The sequence below is a fragment of the Callorhinchus milii genome, unplaced genomic scaffold, assembly GCF_018977255.1.
Source record: "Callorhinchus milii isolate IMCB2004 unplaced genomic scaffold, IMCB_Cmil_1.0 Scaffold5, whole genome shotgun sequence".
Lineage (NCBI taxonomy): Eukaryota > Metazoa > Chordata > Chondrichthyes > Chimaeriformes > Callorhinchidae > Callorhinchus > Callorhinchus milii.
In genome coordinates, this window is record NW_024704746.1 from 37,334,847 (window position 1) to 37,356,203 (window position 21,357).

The 21,357-nt window shown below is 36.9% G+C and overlaps 1 protein-coding gene and 1 non-coding gene across 2 annotated transcripts in view; one reads left to right on the top strand and one right to left on the bottom strand.

Moving 5' to 3' along the window:
• Window positions 1-14,884: 14,884 nt before the first annotated feature.
• On the bottom strand, window positions 14,885-14,956 carry trnae-uuc. The gene has a single exon. It is a non-coding gene; the product is annotated as a tRNA-Glu (tRNA).
• Window positions 14,957-21,274: 6,318 nt separating this feature from the next.
• Window positions 21,275-21,357, top strand: part of mgat4c (mgat4 family member C) — a 71,017-nt gene continuing 70,934 nt past the window's right edge. The window contains exon 1 of the mRNA XM_007903773.1: window positions 21,275-21,330. The gene's annotated coding sequence lies outside the window, so the exon portion shown is untranslated. The remainder of the gene's footprint in view (window positions 21,331-21,357) is intronic.

Here is a 21,357-nt window from a genome sequence, read left to right on the forward strand (position 1 = left end):
CAGCCAATTTGTAATCAGCAGTATCCTACATATAGCTGTGGAATGACTGACCAATTCAATCTGGACTATGATTGGTCACGGTACAAAGAGAAACACCTTTCTATTTTCGAATAGTGCCATGGGATATTTAGCATTCAACCGGATAAATACACAGGACTTTGGTTTAATGTTCCATTGAAATGACAGCACCTCCGATAATGCCACACTCCCCAACACATCAATGGAGTATCAATCTAGTCCATGAGTAAAATGTCTTCACATGGGGTTTAAACACATAACTTTCAGAGTCGAAATAGCTGCCAACTGAGGAGGCTGACACCTAAAATAGTACAGTGCAGGTACTATTGTTACTCTCTTTCTATTGACTTAATGCAATAAAATACAAATCAAAAGCACAATTGGTGAAAAAAAATAATACATTTGATTACTGCATTTGTTTTTCAGATATAGCCTTGGTTAAAATTCAAAGTCAGATCTGCCATGTGGCTCTCATAGAGAATGGCAATCACTCATTTAGTTTAATAGTGTGACCTGTCTTGAGATTTGTCACCCTGAAAGTAAACACAACTCCACATAATTAAATACCTTGTAACCTCTGTCACTCTCGCTAATCATAAACATCAGTAACTAACATTTCTCCAGTGTTGACGGCTCTGTGAACTTTTTTGCACGCTGTAGCACTTCAGAAATATTGCACCTTACTTCAAAACAGAATTTATATTTCCTTGAAATGCTTGAAGTTGCTGTGGAATGTGAAAAACATTGTTGCAGCTCGTACATTTGAACATCTGGCTATTTGGATTCCTCCCTACTTCTGCCTAGAAGAGACAACTTAATAAACAGCAGCTAAAATTTTTAAGAGAATGTTAATTAAAGAGACATTATAAAATGGTTCTGGGAATTAATTACATTTTTAAAAAAACCTGCAGAAGTAAATCACCAAATAAATGTAATAAGAATTATATTTTGGAAGTGGGTCAATATTGATCCGATTGCCTTTTCAGTTAGTATTTTGAAAAAACGACTGTTTTGATATATGTATGGATTCATATTTGTACCGATTAACTTTAGAGAACACTAAATGCCAGTGTTCAAGGCTATAATGCCAATGACAAGAAAGCCCTTTGAACCCATTTGAGTAAAGTTCAAGCTATCATATGTCACATTATTAGACTTCAATGATTAGGTTGTGCTAACCAAGGGTAAACGTATATGTGCCTTAGAGAATTCCAGACCACCTAAATGGCACAGTTAGCAAGCACTAAAAAGGATGTTCTGTAATGATTTTCAATGGTTTCTAATTACGTGATCACGAGCATCTTGAATTGCCACTGTACTTTACACGTGGTTAGTACAACACACAAATTAGACTCCATTGTGTTTTGCCTTGTATCAAGAGCCATTTGCTGCTTTATATTATGTAGATACTGTATTATTTTGGAAGCTATTCTGAGATGGTGTCAGGTTGTTAGAAAATCCTGTAACAATGTGTCACAAGAAACTTGTCTCCTTTTTGTACATTGTTACAGTGCACCTTTTTTGACAATTATCTCTCTTCCTTTCTTGAAGGCACTGACTCATGCTGGGACACAGTTCAATGGCATTGCTCTGGCACCTCACCTAAGTGTTATTCTTCACGTGAGCCTGGACAGTGAAGGTCAGCAAGCTATTTGATACCACATTCAATTAAGACCCTTCCTTATCCATTGTCTATGCACATACTTTCTAGCAGATATCACTGGACAACGATTAGGAGCAGAAATACTGGCTCATGTTCCTCTCCCTAGCCCAGGGATGCTGTGGCCAAGTGCAGCACTACCTCTTAGTGCAGCTGTGATCAGTTAGCACAAACAGTAAAACTTGCATAAGTCTTATCTTTATAAATCGTATAAATGCCTAAGTTGTACATTCACCTGAATCCCATTCAGTTTCCTATCAAACCACTTACATTTCTTCGCACCAGTCGCATTAATCACCTCTTAACTCTTAACGCAGCTCCCCTACCCTTCACACTACACTTATGAGCTGCATTGAATTGCGGGAAATGATTCAATGCAGTTTTAATCCATCGACGCATGCGCAGAAGAACTTCATTTCCCACGATTCAATGTGATTTCAATGCTTGCTGAAAAGTACACATGTGGTGAGGGGTCAAGTCACATTGAATTGCGGGAAATATAATCTTGACTCGTCACCCTGTGGGTACTTACCGGATGCAATGAATTATGCATGGGCAGGGTAGATTATTGATTAAATTGGATTTTATACCATTTATAGAGTTTGCCTCTACTTCACGTAAATGTTATGGTCACAACTGTTACAACCGATATGTGAGATTTACTGTATTAGAAATCAAACCTGTGACCTTCTGGTCTTTGAGATTCAATACTACATTGAGTGGTGTTTCTACTCAATAGCCGACATATCAACAGTTCACAAGCCAATCACTGAAATATCTTTCAGTGAACATACAACAGGAAGCATTAGCTAAACAGAGGCACAGCCAAAGGAATATTTGCAAATTAAAATGCAACATTATTATAGTACCTGTTCCATATAATACAGTTTAGACTAGATTTGGTTTTACGACATGAGCTTTGGTTTATTAATGCTGACTGTGCAAAACTAATTCTGGTTCATAATTACTGTAAAGTAGTCCTGTGATGCCAAACATTAATTTCTCGTTGTTCCATTCCTGAAAATAGAAAAACAGTTCTATAATTGAATTAAACTCCAACTTCATTACAAAGCTCTCATTTATAACATCAGGTCTATCATAAGACCACTGCAGTGTGACTCTTGACTCTTGTGTGTTACATTTTCTGTTGCTATACTCAGTATAGAGTATATCTCATTATAACAGAGAATATGTTTATCTACCAGCCCTGAACTGTGTTATAATGAGAGTGGAAGGATACATTGAGAAAACGGATCACATTGCTGATGCAGTATATACCGCAAATAGATAGACTGACTGATTTATATGTCAATAAAGTAAAGGTCTCTGTTTGATTTAAATAGTTTAAATTGCTAAACTAAGGTAATTGAAGGGCATGCCTTCAATAGGCAGGTTAATGGTTGCAGTTTAAATCTCCATTTGTGATGAAGGATGACTTTTATTGTAACTCAATGACAGTACACAGTGGGAAGTTCCATCTTCTTTGCATAAAAATACCCACACAGCTGCAGCTAGTAAATAATTTTCAGTGTCAAAAAAGAGTTAAAGAGCTCCCATACTGATTGTCTGGTATGTTTAGTGTCAAAAATAAATCAACTCCTTGACATTTAAAGATTTGTATTCTATGTATCATGTTGGACCCTTGGGGGGAGGCGAACCTGGGCATCCGCTTTCGGATCTGAGCTCTGTTATTTTGGGAGAACAACATTATCAGCCTGGCTCAGTTGGTAGCACTCTCACCTCTGAATCAGAAAGTTGTGGGTTCAACCCCCGCACATCAGGACTTTGAGCTCTTAGACAAGGTGAATGCTCCAATGCAGCATTGTCAGAAGTGCTGCCCTTTAGATGAAACATTAAACTAACAGATAAAATTAGTCATTCCCTACATGACTGTTTATGGATCATTGCTGTGCACAAATTGGACGCTAGTCTGCCTACAAAATACACAAGAAGAATGGTGTCTCTATAGCACCCTTCACATAAGATATTGTATTAGAATCATTTACAATGACTGGGTCGAACACTGAGCAAAGTACCACCGCTGCTGAGTCCAACACAACGGATTTTGCATTTACTTCAATCGAAGGACCACCAAGATTGAAGAGAATCTGAATAGAGATTTGGAAATGTTGAATTGGAACTATTTGAATCAATTTACATTTCAATTACAACCCATCTCTAATCTGGTTGAATGATGATCTCCCTATGGGGTTAGAGAGGTGACAGAGGAGGTTGGGGAGGGAATTAGATGGAAGGTTAGAGTGTGAGTTGGTGGGAGGTTAGATTAGAGGTTTGGGGGCGGGAGATTCGAGTTGAGGTTAGGGGCATGGAGGTCTGAATTGGCAATTGAAGGAGAATGTAAGGCGAGGGTTCCTTCTATTTATAGTCAAAACCCATAGGTTTCAGAAAGAGACATTGTGTGAAATACAGTACATTGAAGCATTGACTTTCCTTTAGCTGGTTATCTGAGCTATAGTCAGAGCTAAATTGCAGGTCCGACATTTTTACATGGAGAGTTTGGGGATCCAGAGTTCTGTACTTGTATATCATTGTGAGTTAATTTCAGTGAAATAAGCAAATTGAGGGCCCGAGAGGAGCAGGAACAGGAGTCCATTGTTTGACCTATTAAACCTGCTTTGCCACTTTATTAGATTGTGGGATCACTTTATGTTTTTTAATTCCACTGCAGTTTCTGCATATCTGTTAATACATCACTCTTTGAAACATCTCAGTTGCTTTTGCCTTTGTGGCCTTCTAGGGCAATAAATCCTGTATTCTCACAGCCCTTTTGTGTGGATCAACCTTACTCTTATCAAAAGAATATCACTGGTGACCAATTAGGATTCTCTCCCTTAAACCAGACATAGTTTTGTTTTGAGCAGAAACATTTCCAATAAAATGATCCCCCTTTCCCTAGAGTAGCTTCATTTATTTAAACTCTTGCAGTTCAGTGAAATTTAACAAGCTGGTCTAGTGCCAGTCTATAATGAGACCTATTTCTCACCTAATGAGGTTATAGAGAGGCTTTTTTTTAATCCACCAACTTTCCTGGTAATGGATACTCATTCAGGAAGTAATATTTAGAGTTTGCCATATAGTGAAGTCAGAACTGCCATAAATGTAATTCAAACTTTATATAATATTGGGACACTTCATTAATATTTGATCCATATTATGTTTTTTTTGGCTCAATTACAGGCACTGATATAGACAAGACTTCTAGTCAGGGGTACAGTTTTAATAAGTCCTTTACTCCTTCACTACAGAGAAACTCTTTCAATATGTGTGCTGAAGCTGTTATGAAGAAAACAAACAGCTTGCACATTTTGAAGTGTGTTGGAACCTTGTATATCATTGCTGCACTCTATCAGGTTCACTACAATTGCTGAAAGGCAACTGTATTTACTAAGCATTTTACCATGATGAATCAGCAACCAGCAAGTACAGCTGATGGATTTTTCTCTCAGTGACTGATTGGAGCTTTATTGCAGTGGAACTTTTCAAATGAACAGCATGGACACTGTCACTAGGCGTTCAGTGAATGTTCCACACATTGTAAAGGAAGGTATGCTGACAGGCAGTGCCAACACACATCTATATGGAATTTGGCTGCCTTACACTGAAGACTCATGCAATGGGCAGCAGCACTTTGAAGAAAGTGTTGCACTGTTAAACTGTACTTTCCATCTTCTAGTCCTGAGATTGGAAATTGTTTAAATCTCCCAAATGATTAATTTCCAGAAATGCAAATGTCTACTTTTAATAATACACATAATTCATATTTTGATTAAACACATCCAGTTAAAAGTGCATCTCGACAGTCACATATCTGAGGCTCAGTTGAATTAATTAAGCAGCTTTCCTAGGCTTAATGACTGGCATCGTCATGGAAATGATCTTTCCGATCTATAGAGCTATTCAATTTCTGTGCATCTGATCGACCCTTTTCACGAGTGAAGTCTATTGTGATGTCTGTGTAGGTTAGGAATGAATGCCATTTCCAATGGAGAGTGTGCCTGGGCCGCTCCGATTGCTTCTGCTAAAATTCTGGTCCCTTGAAGTTTCACTCATGGAAGCAAAGAAATACACAATAAACATGAGTGAATTGGTGAACTTGCCGCTTTCATTTTCTGAATATTATTGATCTCTATTGCTCACATCCTCCAACTCTGGCTCCATCACAAATGTATGGAATTCCCTCTGCAAATGGTTACAACTATCCACCTTCACTGACTTGCTGGGAAGTCACATTACCCTGTGATATCTAAACAACAAGAAACCTTGAAATGTGAAATCACCATTTGACCCATTGCATTTGCTCCCTCTACAGAGCACACAAAACCTGCCAAATCACAACAAAGTACCAATGCTTCAATAGCCTTTTGAAGGTTGCGGTACCTAAATCTATGCACATTATTCCAAATGTGGCCTTATCAATGATCCATCCAAAATTAGAATAATCACTTTTAATTTGCAGTTTAAATGCCCTCAGGATGCAGCCTGTGAGCAGGCATCACTTTCCATATCAGACTTATATTGGAGATTGCAGTCCTGCGATATGGTATCAATACTGATCAACAGTGGAACATGAGGGTTAACCAGCCATCTAAGGCTCAAAGGCAGAGAGCCGGAAGGAAGGAATGAAAGAAAGATAAATGTGAAGAAAAACAGATTAACCATTTAAACATAATGATAACATATGACAATAATTGTTGATAGTTGAAAAGGAAATAGCAGATGAAAGCAGGAAAGAATTTTTCAGAATATAGTGAAATAAAGTATGAAAGTGAGAAAGTGCAGAACAAAAGGGTTAAAAGTCTAGATAAAGTAAATAACATAATTAAAGAAATATAGGAAGAAAATATATGTCCACTTTTTGGAATAAATATAAAAGATTTTTAAAAAATTTGTTGGAAAAGTAAGATAAATTTCCGTTCTTTAGTGTATTAGATGGGTTTCTGTAATAGGAGTGAGCTAGTAAAATTAATAAATCAGGGTGTTTCATTTAATAGGCTTCAATTATGATAGTCTTCATCTTGTGTCAGCACAACTGTGTGAGTTTTATTATAATGTGTCTAAGTTCTTGCTGACACAACATTAAGGGTAATTATGGTGGGTCTTGCATGATTTTTAATTTAATATTTTATTGGCTTGAAATGGAGACACAGTGAATCTGTAATGTGGAAGAAACAGATTCAATGAGGATCTACGATAGAGAGCAAGAGAGATAGGCTTTACACTTGGATATGTGTATGCCCCATATTTCCTTAATATCCTGTGAATATATGGAGAAATAACAGATAAATATATCTAAGGCTCAAGTTATATTGTTTAATGTGCTGAAGGTGAGATTTTTATCTCAAGCTAATACCGTGCACACCAATTATAGGTTTGTTATATTAATGTTTCACTGTATTCAATACTGGTGCTCTATTTAGAAGCTTTTTGATGATATTTTAGTAAACGGCGTAAAGGTTTATTCTCCTCAGGTTCATTTTGTTCCTTCTCTTTATGAAAATATTTAACCCTTTTGTTTCCTTTTACTTGGTCTATTTTCACAGCAGCTTCTATTCATTTGTAGGCCTAGATAGTGACTGCCAGGAAGCTATTCAAGTGTGGAAGACATCACAGCCAAGCCCATTCCTGTTCTCATCTGTTGTCCCCTTTCCAACAGGAATGACTCAATAGGAATTGGGAGGAATAATCCAGGCTGATATTTATTCTCCCTTAGATGCAAAATTTAATAGCAAAAGGAATACATCCCAATATTCACTTCACAGATTAATGATAAGGCAAATATAACAGGGGAGGCTGTGAATAAGTAGATTTCATAATGAATATTCTCTTTACAATAATAATAAACCTTGCATTTGATATAGTGCCTTATCATGTCTTCGAGAAATCTCAAAGCGCTTCACAGTGAAATGACTGTATATTTTGTGGGCGAAACGCGGCAGCCAATTGCGCGCAGCAGTATCCCACAAATGTCACTCCCTTATCATCTGTCCTTCACAATTGAGAAATATGGAAGGTAATTGATGGAGGCTGCAGCAAATTTATTTTATTTATTATTTATTTACAATGTATCGTTTGGAAAATTGTCCAAAACCTCCAATTGTGTCTTTGCCTACAAACCATCCAATTGATAGATTTTGATGTAATTGACAATCACCACTAGCCTTTAACTATTCAATAAGTGTCAATACTTGTCATGAGACTTTTGTTTCTAACCTGTGTCTGCTGGATAGCCCTGAAGTACAGTCCTGACTCTTGGACATGACTTGACTAGCTAAAATTAGCAATCTTTCCCTATATTCCCACTTATAACATTTCCATTCATAAAAATGTAGTAAAACGATTGGCAATCAGCAGAAAATAGAACTTTAAGTATTAATTTCCATATGCTATTTTAGAACTTTGTATTTTAATAATTTTGTTTTCATGATCAACATTGCTTTCAGCTTAACAATGATATCAGTTTGAAAAATGTATTCTCTCCTTCTGTTTCCACTCCCTCTTCCTGTTCCTGAACAATGTTCCTGTACAGTGGAAGTTAAGGGATGATTGATTGAACTATTTAAAACAATGAAAAGAACTGACAGTGGATAACTCTAACAATACAAAGGGGGCATAGCCTTAAAATCAGAACTAAAATAGGTACAACTGAGGACAGGAAACATTTCTCCACACAAAGGTTTTATGACAATGTGGAATACGCTGCCCCAGAAGCTATATAGACAGAACTAATAGCGATGTTTAAAGGAAAGAAGACAGATATTTAGGTAATTGAGATATGAAGGGGTGTATTAAAAGGGTAGGGCATTGGGATTAAACGTTCTGCCAACATCTGATGGAACAGGCTCGATGGGATGAATAGCCTTCTCTTGTTCCACTTTCCTATTTTAGGTAAAAAGTTATTGCAGCATTTCCAGAGACACACATAACTTCTGATGTTAATTTCATTTAGAAATTTCATTCGCACTTTCTTTTATTTTCTTTTTATTCAACATTTTCTATGCAAGTATCAGGGGGCTTTTGATGCATAACCGCAAAGCAAATAGCATTGCGAAGGTCACCGACATACCGCTTGCCTCTGTATTATTCCAAGCCATGACCCACTGTATTCCTACTAAAACCTAGCACAGAGTGATTAATCATATAGTATTTGGTGGTATAGCACAAATGAGATGCATTGCAAAGAGCAGTCATACCACAGTGGCTCCAAATGAAATCAAGTTCTGAAGCAACGTTGGAAGCATTTTATATTTGCAAAGAGGGTTATTAGGATGTGAAACATATTCTTATTCACCTTTCAGCCTTCACTAGTGGCTATTAAAAACAAGTCGATTTTGACATTTGAAAGGGTATGGGTGGGTGGGGGGAGAGCAAGGAAATTGAAATACAACTGAGAGCTTCAATGGGGGATGGAGCATTTCACAGGCAGAGTAGGCCAAATGTTTCCCTTTTGAGCTGAATTCTGTGAGCCTGACTGAATTGGTAGAACTCTTGCCTCTGAGTGAGAAGGTTGTCAGTTCAATCCCCATTGGGGTGACTTTGAATTCACATAGTTGAGGAAACTTGCCTAACCTTGCTATCTGTCAGATGAAATGTTAGACCGATGTCCTGTCTGCCTGTTCAGGTGGAAGTTAAAGATCCTATGGCACTGTTCAAAAAGAGAAGGGAATTTCTCCTGTTGTCCGGGTCAACAATCCCCTAAATAAAATTGCTCACCTAAGCTACAGGACATGGAGTTCTGAGGCTTAGTGGCTCGCAAGTGGGAAGACCAGAGTTCAGTTCCCGGGCAGGGCGAAACGTTAGGCAAGTTTCCTTACTCCACACGCCTCTGTTTACCTTGTAGCAAGTAGGAACTCGATTGTTAATTGATTGGTGGATTGCTTATCCGGGGGTAATAATCCCTTAAAAAAATGTTTTATTATAATTTGGTAACTCAATTCACGACTGTTTGTGGAACACTCCTGTACGCAATTGGCTGCCACATTTCGCCCACAAAATATACAGTCAATTAACAGTATATTCTGTGAAGCGCTTTGAGACGTCTTGAAGACATGATAAAGCGCTATATCAAATGCAAGGAGTATTATTATTATTATCCTTCATAGCTGTTTGTGGGACATTGCTGTATGCAAATTAATTGTCATGTCCATCTACAAAATATCCCGACACGACATATTAGTGTAAATATTGTGAAAGATTGTGAGGCTTCTGATGTGATAGGTGTTATGTCAAATGCAGAAATTATTATTATTACCATCATCATCATCATCATCATATTACACTGTGAGGATTAAAGCACAATAACAATCTACTAAACAGAGCGCACTTTATAATCCAAACAATTATTGGGGTAAAGTCTACTGCATTTCCAGTATGTTCCTACTCTTAATTTTCACAGAAATCATGTTAAGGAATGTTGCAAACATTTTTCTCATTTATATCATATTCTAGATGATATTGGTTCTTATTCGCCCCTCTACCTAAACAACCAATCTCAGGTTGTTCAATGATAGCCATAATGGTCTTCCAATTTCACCCCTTCCCTGTGGAGAATAGCGCTTCACTTCCACTTTCCTATCTTCTGATTATTTTGCCCCGAATATAAATTTACCACAGTTGGAATTGTGGCATTTCCTATGGCATGGTTTCGCACTGGTTTGTATTCAATTTGAAGGGCGACAATAAATGCTACCATGGATATTGGCATTTTGACATATTGCTCTATAGATAGTGATAGGTGAGAAGTACAAAACCAATTTTGGTCCTTTGTTTCTTGTTTTTACAAGGACGCTGGAGTTCCGTACTGAAATAAATATTCTGTTTAGTGCTGTCCACTTATATTGAAACAAACCTGAATTTGACACATGCTGACTTCCTTTTCCACAAGACAACCAAGCAATATTTTTTCGCAGCAATTCATGTTTCATATTCATTAGAGGGAGACTCTGCTTCTTTGCTGTCTTGGATTGTGCACCCAGGAGCCTTGTCAGAGATCCAAAAGTTTTCCAACCACCAAAAATGAAAGATTTTCTCTCATCCTGTGGCAGAATACTGCACCCTCCCAACACAATCAGATTTAGTAACTCATACTGAACTGCGCTGAGTGCTCAATTTGATGTAGAGCCTTATCACATCAAAATATCTCAAAACCCTTAAATGATCTTAATAATAATAATCCTTGCATTTGATATATTGCCTTAAATTTTGCTGTTAAATGTAGTGACTGTGTATTTATATGTGAGCGCACAGCAGTATCTGACAAACTGCCATGAAGTGAACAATCAATTTTATCTGGGGGATTTAGGGAAAACATTCTTCTCCTTTTGAATAGTCCATGGGATCATTAATGTCCACCTCAATAGGCGCTTCCTGCATTTGAAGCATGTCGCCTCTGACATTGCTCCGCTCCCCCAGCACTGAATTGGATCATCAGCCGAGACTGAACTCAAATCTTGACATGACACTTGAATTCACAACCTTCTGAGCCAGAGACGAAAGTGCTACGGAACTGAGCCATGCTGGCATCTGTGCTGTTCTGACACCTGCAATTGATTATACTTCAAATCCACTAAATGAAAAATTGGTATTTTAAAAAATCATCTCTCGATCTAAAGAGGAACAGGACCACGCTTTGAAAACTACATAATACAGTGCAGTATTCTGAAAAGGGAAACTTATTTTTCTAGCCGTTAAGCATCAATCAGGACACAACATATTATACGCAACACTCTGCAGTCCTTTTGTCATGTGAAGGCAAACTCTATTTTAGACAGATGGGGAATTTGGTTTTCTGTATGTGCCAGACTCCTGGGTTACCAAAAGCATTGATTCCCTTTCTATTGCAGCCTTGTAACACTCATGTCTCAAACATGTAACCCCAATAAATGGCTCAAGTAGCAATAATTAAGTGCTGATCCAGTGAAAGTTCGAAAGTGCACATTATTACACAGAAGACTTCCAAAACTTAATTGAACTGCACAGTGTTTGGTCCTGGCTAGTTCAGAATTTTGTGGTGGTGTACTGAAGGCAATGTTTATAGCCAATACATCTTCAAAAATACACTGCAGTAAAATAAAGTACTGCTGCAAATTATAAGGTAGAGATTGTTAGTTGGGGTACAAAATCTTATATATTTCTCCTCCTGTCACCCAATGTGAAAACTCTTATTTTGACAGTAAGAAATTAAATTGATTCAGCTGTGTCATAGCCATAGTATCTGTAAGGCTTTGAAGTCAAATGAACTTGCATGAAACAGCCGTGTTGCAAGAGATATGTAGTAGCTAACAGGCAGCAAGCCTTATGTCAGGTTGTCAAATAATATTAGATCACCCTTATGTTACAGTTCAGCTCAACAACAGCTGCCAGGATTGTCAATGAAATAATTTCAGCACAGAAGTCACTTCATTGAAAAACAGAACTGCATGTCGAGACACAAATCGAGGCAGACCCTGCATTCAAGGATCTGTGAATCGTGGGGTACAGATCAGTCTGTTTGTTTTAGTTTTCTTGATTGAATGTGATTGCCTAATTGCAACTTCAACGTCAGAACAGCAAGGTGTATAATCCTGAAAGTATATGGATTGTCCTTGAAGACTTGATAAGGCACTTTATCAAATGTCAAGGATTATTATTGTTGCCAAAGCTTGGTTTTACTTTAGAAGGGCGTTCACACTTATTTAATTCAACTGAAAATGCCTCCTTATCTTTCTTCTTTGCTCTAAAATTTGCATGAATGTCTACGCCTATCTTACAGAAAGAGATATTCGCCACTAACCAAGTAGAACAACTGTTTCCATTTGTGAACATTGCATTGAATGAATGGATTATAATTATTTCAGTAAATTAGGTTGTGGTTAAATATTTGATCAGATTATCTTTTACCTGCTCTTAATGGTTCTTTCTTTAGCTGAGATCTATCTGTCCTTTCAATCTGTTCTTTAGTTGCATCTCACCAGCGTTTTAACCAAGATCTTTGGCTTTTCCCCTTTGATTTATTTTATAACTACAATACAAGTAGGTTGACCAGATTTGATATATTCGAAAAGAGAAGGGGAGTTTCTCCTGGTGTTCGGACCAAAAATCCCCCAGACAAAATTGGCTGTTCACTTCATGGCTGTTTCTAGGACATTGATGTGTGCAAATTGGCTGCCTCGTTTGCTTACAAAATACACAGTTACTGCACTGTACAGTAAATCCTGTGAAGCACTTTGAGACATCCGGCTAAAGTGAAAGGCGTTGTATCAAATGCAAGGATTAATAATAAATCTATCCAGAGGTTTCTTGTGAGTGGGGATCTTAATGTGATGTAACCATAGCACCCAAACTTACTAATCTCATTGCTTTGGAGTGGGGCGAGCTGTGAAAATAAATTCTCTATGTACTGCTCTTCGGAAATGAATGTGTTGCTGTGTATTAGAAAAGACTGGCCACCCATCTTGTAGATACTCAAAAACAACATGTTCCTTTATATGTGGGCAAGTTAGCCATCAATGATTAAATACTTGGTCTTAATTATTCTTAGTATAAATATAGTTGGCTTCTCGTCAGTCAAGAGGAAAAATGATAATTAAAACTGTTGAATCGGTTTATGTAAAGGGAGTGGCTACATTATTCTCAAAATGTCAAAAAACAGTGTGATTAATTCTTAAATGATCTATCTCTGGTAAGACCATTACTTATTTGGGTATCTATTGTGCGCTCTGTATATCTTTATAATGGGAAATCTTATTTGAGGATGTAGCAAAGATTGCTATTTTTAGCGATTAGCATCAGATAGACCCCGTCATTTGTTTCATATGTATAATGTGCTTTGCCATAATTAAAATTATTTATAATAAATTATTTAAAATGATCTATGTGTAAAACTATTAATAAGTAAAATTATTTGCTATTGTAGTTCTTGTAAATGTCCTCAAATTGCACAGTGGTGGTTGAGAATGTATTGATATACCACATCACTGTAATATGTTGAGTCAGAGGCAGGTGTTGTTTTAAACAAGTTGTACTTTATTGAGTTGAAGAAAGTAGCACAAATCCATCAGTCACCACTTCTTTTATATACACTGCACATATTTACAAAGATTACAACAAGCACACCATGTGACATTCAGGGACTGGGTACATATTAGGCGTCCTGTCCTTTCAGTTCGAGGATATAAATTTGAATCCAATTTCGATGCGAGTTACTGCCTTTGGGAGAAGAAGTAGAAAGAAAGCTGAAGAATAAACTTGAAGGATCTGGCCAAGCCGGTTATCTATTTCAAGTTTATGGTTGGTTTAACAGTCCATCTACACATATCAAGCCTTGCTATCTCAACACCCCTACCCTGGCCTCAGTGGTACAGAAACTATTGTCTAGTATTTGAACAGTATTTCCTCAACTCAGTCTGCACCCTTGCCTGCACCTCAAATAGTATTGACCAGCACATATTATTTGCCATTTCTTTCAGTGTCATTTGCTTATGGAGTGGAGTTGTGGAGTCCTGGAGCTCAGTGGTTAGAGCACTTGCTTTGCAAGCAAGACACCTGGGTTCAATTCCAGGCAGGGCGAAACCTTGGGCAAGTTTCCTTACTCCACACGCCTAATAATAATCCCTCCAAAAAACCCAAAACAATAATAAATTGGTCATTTTCAATCTACGACTGTTTGTGGGACATTGCTGTGCGCAATTGGCTGCCGCGTTCGCCCACAAATATACAGTCAATTCACTTTACAGTATATTCTGTGAAGCGCTTTGGGACGTCCTCCCGACGTGAAAAGCGCTATATCAAATGCAAGGATTATTATTATTATTATTATTATTATTATGTTGGGAATCAAAGTAGTTTCATACTGTTTATTAGAAACAACACTAGCATTAGGTATTACGCAGCAAAAGAGTATTACTGAATAACTAAGTTTAGTCCATATGTTTTGATCATTTGGCATTGTACCCTAAATGTCAGATATATTTTATAATAATAATAATCCTTGCATTTGATATAGCGCTTTTCATGTCTTCTAGACATCTCAAAGGGCTTCACAGAATAGACTGTAAAGTGAATTGACTATATTTGTGGGCGAAACGTGGCAGCCAATTACGTACAGCAGTGTCCCACAAACAGTCGTGGATTGAAATGACCAATTTATTATTTTCTTTTTTTTGAGGGATTATTATCAGGTGTGTGGAGTAAGGAAACTTGCCCAAGGTTTCATCCTTCCGGGAATCGAACCTAGGTCTCTCGCTTGAAAAGCGAGTGCTCTAACCACTGAGCTACAGGACTTTATATCCACACCTACGTCTATTTGTATTTGAATGTGTATATTCTACAGATACCAGGGTATGAGTTACATATTATTGCATGGACAATATATTTGAGTTATATATTTAAATACAATTTACTCATGCACAATTATTATTCAGTTTATATTAAATTATATATGATACATATGCCTGACTTTGACATTAGATGTCTTTTTTTGATTACCATCTAAATTTATAATCTCTAAATGTTGCAGTTCTAATGTCCATTTGCAGTCAGCTCTGGGTTCGTCGGGAAAAAGAAATGCAGGTTCTCCAGAGAATTTCACTCATCTGATGTCTGATCCATTCTCTGAACTGTGTGACATTGATGCAGATTCAAGTGGAGTTGCTCCATTTACATTGCAAGCTCTCAGTGGAGATCCTCTCCCGCTTTCCATAGTGCTGCAATATGTAATTCATTCGCTGCATCACTCATTTGCAGCAGTCAACAAAATAGAAAGTATCATCGAATTCAGCCACGGTTTACATTCAAACACCTGCAAGCTCATTTTGCTATGACATCAACCCCAGAGTTGCTGTTCCTTCATACCAGGACAATTTCAGAGAACAGAGTTCATGCAGAATTGTACAGATATCACACTTATTTTAACATTAAAACACAATGTAAATAGGATACTAAAAGACCAGAAGATCACAATTTGAGCAGAGGATTAATTTTGATCTGATCTATCTAATCCACTTTAATTTGTTTTAAATTTGGCTTCTAGCCACATTGATTCCTATTTATTCCAACCATTATGTTCCTTGTATATTTTTGTTTAAAAAAAAGCATGCGCAACTTACACCAGAAAATATATAAAAATTGATTTATTTTCATCTTTTTTGGAATGGTGACAGCTCTTTATGAAAGAGCTATCATAAGACAGAACTCCAGATCAAAGGTCGGCTTGGCTGATAACTCAACTCGATATTCTTCACAGTTTAGCTTAGTGCCAAACTGGTTTAAGACTAATCAAAAGGGCAAATGGTGCAGTAATGATTTTTTTCTTTTGAGACAAATTCCAGATTATTACTGTTCTTCAACCATTATGTTTGGATTTTGTTTTTGTCTGGATCATCAACATTGCTAAGATTGCAAAGTGCAGATGGTTTACCATCTGTTTAACTAGCCTTTATTCATTGTGTTTTCATTCAATGATGTGGTGGTCGAGACCTTGCTACAGGAAACTGCAAAACAACCAATGATGCAATTGTTATTATGCTCTATTTAAGAACATTCATTGAAATACTTTAAAGTCAACGCCAGGAAGCATATCCAGTAGGAGCATATCCAGAGAGTGTTTTCTCTGGACATGAAGTAACTGCATTTAAAGAAACCTGTGAAGAAATATCTTAAAGGAACTTTTATTTCAATGCGTAATTTTTAGATGTGTTGAAATTGAGTGTTTTCTCTGCATTGAAATTTATTGAAAGTTTTGAAACAAGATTCACTTGACAATTATTTGGTGCTCAAACAACGCAAGTCATATTGAAATTAATCATCCAACACTCCCTCTTCTTGCTCTTTTCCCTCCTTAAAAAAATATAATATTTGCAAGTGTTACTCTTTGAAAACAATCTACCCTAAACTTTTAGACTTCAGGAGGTTAAAATTCCACCACTTTTTACTAGTAAAGCTATTTAATGAATTAGTCACACAGAATTGTGGAAAATGTTTCAATTCAGTCTAATTTGGAAGTCGGTTCTTTTAAAAAAACTACAGAAAACCAACTTCCAAATTAGGACTTTTCCAAATTAAGAGTTTTCCATGATCTTAAATTTTAAAATAAAATGATCTTATAGGTTAAGACCATACAAATTTGTTAGCAGAGGAACCAATGAGAAATGTGGTGTTTGGGAAAATTATGGCATGTAGTTAGATTATGTTTTTCTTGTTTGTTAAAATCCATGTTTTGTACTTTGTCATTTCCCTAAATTATTTGTGCTCCATCTGCTTTGTTCACTTCCTTTCCATTCAACCTCAGTAAATCCTTTTCCAAAGACCCTGTGTATGAGATACAATGTATTTGTTATTTTCTTTTATTCCATTTGCATTCATCTAATAGTTTGTCACATCATTGAATTCCAGCGTATGTAAACTTTCTGAAGGGAATTAGGAAATATAGCGTGCTCCGTTTCTAATTAATCCTCTCTAGAAGGCAATTTTCTTAAGGCAAAAATCATACTGCCTTCTCACATCAAACTCAGATTTCCAGATGTCATAGGAATATTCTATTTATTTAAATCGGTCCCAAATGGTATTTCGAGGCCTTAAACTGTCAGTTACTTCAGAATAAATTGAAGTAAAAGCAGAAAAAAATTATGTGGAGTGATACTTACCCTCAAGATTTGTGCAAGCCTTTGACAATCTGCTGTGTGTTCTTGATGTTTTTCGTATAACTCGCAGTAGTTGATGCTCAACAGTCTTGAGTTTGTCCTTGCTTTCATTGTTTTAGGCTCAAAATGCAAATTTCAACTTTAAGGCGTCTATTATTAGCCAAGTTATGTTTATAGAATGGGAAGGTCCCAAGTTTAATACCTGGTCTGTGATGATTTAGGCCGAGGGCAACTCAACAAGTGCTGCAGCAGGTGATCTGCTCTTGTTCTAGTCGTCTGTGCTGGGAAAGGATAAATGAGCTGAGAATAGCATTCAGGCCATATTGATGAATGCATTACACGGCAAGCAACCGACAGAACATTCCCCCTTATCACTTCACATTCAGTTGTTTTCACCTGTTTTTGCAGCTTAGATCTGTTACTGCTTCTGTACAGTTGTTTTATCATGTAAAGGCCTCACTCTCAGAACCGGATGAAATAAAATGGTTGGGTCGGATGGATGGTTGGAGTTGGGGAGTCTTTGGAGGTGGTTTTCCCATTATTACTACATATTGCCAAACTGGGTAAATTTACTGGCTGGCAGAGAATACATTTATACAGGGTTTGGTGGGCTGAATGACTCTTTCTTCTTCCATCCTTTCTCATGTCCTTATGCGTTATGTTTTATGAGTATACTTCAAGACTGTACAGTAATGCATTCGAGGTGACATTGCTAAATTGCTGAACTGTTCAAGCTTCACTTTTATAAATAATGTATACTTTATAGTAGTATCACAAGCTTTCCTTTTCAATACGATTAAAGTTATTTTAACAGGATCTATCATTTTAGTTTTATACCTAATACAGTATTTGCAGCTTTACGGAACTCAGTGGCTAAACATAAAAAGCACTAATAGTAAATCCCTTTTAAAAGTTCCATGAAATGCAGACAATTTGTTCATCTCTATGTTCTGCCAAAAGCATTTTCAGCAAATCGACCACCTTTCAATTTTTTTTCATCCAAATATAATCCTGCAGTGATGCAGTCCTATTAATGTTTCCAGCATCTGTCTTTATCACGTGGAACAACGAATACAGTCTTCGCTTTATACAACAGTACATTTATTTAGGAAAGACAATTGCAGATTTTCACAATCTTTGATGTTATCCTGCTTGCAAGGTGCAAATCTTGCATCATTAGAGCTAATGCTTTGCAGGGAATAATAACAACAATAACGATCAACATCTTTAAATTCAAGCACGTCTCAAAATGCTTGACATGATTTTACTGTAAAGTGTGGTAATTTTGTAAGTCATTTGGTACAAATACATTCTGCTACCTTTATTCTTTTATCGGAGCTGAAAAAAAAGTGAAAGTGCCAGATCTCCAACTACATTTAAAAAAGCATTGTTGAATTCCTAATGATTAGGACTGCGACAAGTAGGAATTATTGACAGTGCATTGTGTAAAATGGTAGGAAGCCTGCAACGAATCTTGGGTCACCGCATACAGTGTTCGCTGTTCTTTGAGAGTGTTTCATGCATGTAACTAAGTTTGTTTTGATTTCTTAGAATGAATCAATGATTAGCTCAATATTATTGTATTTCAGTTTTTTTTTCCAATTAAACTTAAGGAACATTTCAGCAGCATGATCGCTCACTTGATTTTCCATACATCTTATTGGCTTCAAAGTTAGAAAATTCTGCAAAACTTTACTCTTTTAGTTTTACTTCTCAGAAGTACAGAGACTAGGTTTTGGCCTTAGTGCTGAGTTTGCTGTTTTCAATGCGAGAGGCAGTGCAGTTACTTCGATGCCACAGACCTAGAGTGGGAAAAACAAGACAACATTCCCATTGGTGATGCCCATCTGCTGCTCACTGTCAAGGATAACATCGGGCCTGGCTATAATCTCCCCTGAGGTGAAAGAGTCTGTGACGATCCCTGTTAAGGGACACACATCAATGACGGTCACTTGCCATTGTACCAAAGGGTATAATTTCAGGAGAGGAGACAAAGAGAGAAACATTTTAATATTTTAAGAAAAGGAATTCTTTTGTTCATTGTTTAGGACCTTCTGATTGAAAATAAATCCATGTAGCAATGATAGATATCCTTTCCAAACTCCCCCGAATGTTCGTAGCACACGGCCTATTTATTTGTTTGATTTAAGTTATTGAAAAGGATGTTAAAATAAAGAAGTAAGTGCAAATATCAGCATGCACTAGATTAAACTGCATAGGTTTTTGGCTTTCCATCTGGTATTGGGTTGAGTCAACAGCTACTGAATTAATAATTAATGGGTTGTCACGGTGATCATTGCAGTGAATCACTTCAGGAAAGTACTGGTGGGTAGTGTTGAGCAGTTTGGTTATGTGCAATTAAGCTTAATTTAATTCTTTTCTCCTCCTCCTAATTTTCTCGCCTCTGCTCATGGAAGCATTGACTCATGCTGACGTATATTCTCATTGAGCGACAGACACAGTCTGTAAGTCACCCAAGTGGTTACTGTTCACATGTGATCCAAGACAGTGAATGATGGCATCCTGCATAAATCTTAAGGGATATTGAGCCCCATCCTACCCTCACCTGAGGCACACTCAGAGATCAGACCAGCTAACTCAGCATAGACCGGAGGTTGAACCAAGAACCTTCCTGGTGTGTATGGCTCAGATCTTACATTGACCAAAACTTTATTAATGAGTGCATGTAATTTTTTTCTTTTTAAAAACATTGCTCTAATGCAGTAGTGGAACATAGAATGATTTTAAATATTTTATTTGAATCATTTCTATTATAATAATAATAATACTTGCCTTTGATATAGAGGTAGTGCCTTTCAAGGCAGGAGGCTCTCAAAGCATTTCACAAGATTTTCTATGGAGTATAGTGACTATGCATTTTGTAGGCGAATGTTGAGTAGTTAATAATAATAATCCTTGGATTTGATATAGCGCTTTTCACGTCTTCTAGACGTCCCAAAGCGCTTCACAGAATATACTGTAAAGTGAATCGACTGTATATTTGTGGGCAAACGCAGCAGCCAATTGCGCACAACAATGTCCCACAAACAGTCATGGCCTGAAAATAACCAATTTATTATTGCTTTTTTTTTGGAGGGATTATTATTAGGCGTGTGGAGTAAGGAAACTTGCCCAAGATTTCGCCAACATGTTCTTAACATTTTAAAACTATAACTGATTACACAGATTTAGATTACTATGTCTTAACAAGTGAATGTGTCTGCAGATTAAGTTTTACATGAATTCCTTTTCATTTAAGCAATTGATAAGAATGGGCAACAAAAGTATTTTATTCAGGTGGTATTTGGCTCCACTTACCAGCATTGTGGAGTGGGGAGGTTAAAGCACACTTCTACGCTCCATATATATACTGTTTTTACTCTAAATCTCACCTCCCTTCATTTGAGAAAATATCTCCTTCCACTCAACATCAGCCCAGTTGAGCTGAGGAAATCATTGATGATGAACGTGTACCTTAACACTCAGTGGCACAGCACATTTTGTTATTGCATAATATGCTGTTGCCAGACAAAGACATCGAAGATCCTCGTTAATAAAGTTGCATTTAAAAAGCTGATGAAATTTAACTTTTGAAAGCACATGATGACAAGGTCAGTAGCTTTAATGGAATTTCATCCTATGCTCAACATTTAAAATAATGCAAACTACAACACAAAGTGATTTCATGTCATTGTTTTTCCCATTAGTAGCCACAGAGTACATTAGATGTGGCATATTGATACTTCTAAGTGCAGTGAGAACACATACAAACACTGTATTTAAATGCACTTTGTTTTAGGAATGCTGCATAGTTCTGTACATTTTACCATATTGCTTTGTAAATTGTGGCTTTGAAATTTTCAGCAAATCATTTTCACTGATCTTGCTATTCAAAATGTTCTCAAATTTGAATCATTCCAGGGACTATTGAGTGTTCTGAAAAGTAGAGAAGCTGGATATTAAGTGGGTGGACGGTGAGTCAAGATGATTGCGTTTGATGAGGCATCTACAGTACAGGTATTTACATGAATGTAAATCAGAGGA